This window comes from Nicotiana attenuata, chromosome 6, assembly GCF_001879085.1.
Source record: "Nicotiana attenuata strain UT chromosome 6, NIATTr2, whole genome shotgun sequence".
Lineage (NCBI taxonomy): Eukaryota > Viridiplantae > Streptophyta > Magnoliopsida > Solanales > Solanaceae > Nicotiana > Nicotiana attenuata.
This window is the reverse complement of record NC_031994.1, coordinates 32,772,783-32,774,307: the sequence shown is the minus strand read 5'-3', so window position 1 is coordinate 32,774,307 and position 1,525 is coordinate 32,772,783. Positions and strand designations below refer to the sequence as shown.

At 45.8% G+C, this 1,525-nt stretch overlaps 1 pseudogene; it reads right to left on the bottom strand.

Moving 5' to 3' along the window:
- The window catches only part of LOC109228393, a 3,844-nt pseudogene extending 2,639 nt beyond the window's left edge, over positions 1-1,205 (bottom strand).

Here is a 1,525-nt window from a genome sequence, read left to right as displayed (position 1 = left end):
CATCGAAAACATTCTCAACCATCATAGGATTCTGCAATATACCTCTCCGTATGAATGATACCTCTTCATCAGGAAAATTACGCTTTAGGGGATCGTATTCTCCGTCACGGGATTCTCGGCAAGGTGATCTGCCAATGCTTGCCTTTGATCGCTTTCTGAGTTACGTAGACAATGTCAAATTCACTCAACAGGATTTGCCACTTGGCTAGCTTGCCGGTAGGCATGGGCTTCTGAAAGATGTACTTCAAAGGATCCATCCTTGATATGAGATATGTGGTATAGGCACAGAAGTAGTGCCTCAACTTCTGAGCTACCCAAGTCAAAGCACAACAGGTGCGCTCTAACAGATAATACCGGGCTTCGTACGGGGTGAACTTCTTACTGAGATAATAGATGGCCTGCTCCTTCCTCCCCGTTTCGTCATGTTGCCCCAGAACACAACCGAATGCTCCATCCAATACTGCGAGGTAGAGTAGTAGAGGTCTACCTGGCTCGGGCGGGACCAAAACCGGTGGTGTTGACAGGTACTCCTTGATTCTGCCGAAGGCCTTCTGGCAGTCATCGGTCCATTTGGTAGCGGCGTCCTTCTTCAACATCTTAAAGATTGACTCGCATATAACTGTAGATTGAGCTATGAATCGGTTGATGTAGTTGAGTCTTCCCAAGAAACTCATTACGTCCTTCTTGTTCTTTGGCGGTGGCAATTCTTGAATGGCTTTGATCTTTGATGGATCCAGCTCTATTCCCTGGCGACTCACAATAAACCTAAGCAATTTTCCAGCTGGAACCCCGAATGCACATTTTGCGGGATTCAGTTTCAGGTTGTACCTTCTTAGTCTATTGAAGAATTTCCTCAAATCTTCCATGTGATCAGTGGCCTTCTTTGACTTAATGATGATGTCGTCTACGTACACCTCGATCTCCTTGTGTATCATATCATGAAAAATGGTAGTCATGGCCCTCATGTAGGTGGCCCCTGCATTCTTTAACCCGAATGGCATCATCTTGTAGCAGTACATCCCCCACGGCGTAATGAAAGCCGTTTTCTCAGCATCTTCTTCGTCCATCCAGATCTGATGATACCCAGCGAAACAATCTACAAATGATTGCAACTCGTGCTTGGCGCAATTGTCAATCAGGATGTGTATGTTTGGCAAGGGAAAGTCGTCTTTTGGACTGGCCCGGTTGAGATCCCGGTAGTCCACACAGACTCTGACCTACCGATCCTTCTTCGGTACTGGCAGAATGTTGGCTAACCATGTTGGATATTCTACTACCCTGAGAACCTTAGCTTTGACCTGCTTAGTGACTTCTTCCTTGATTTTCAGACTCATATCAGGCTTAAACTTTCTGAGCTTCTGCTTTACCGGTGGACACGTCGGATCAGTTAGTAGTTTGTGTCCCACAATAGATGTACTTAGACCAGTCATGTCATCGTACGACCAGGCGAATATGTCCTCATACTCCTTTAGGAATTCTGTGTATTCTTCTTTTCTGATGGTGACAAATGAACGCTGATTCGTGT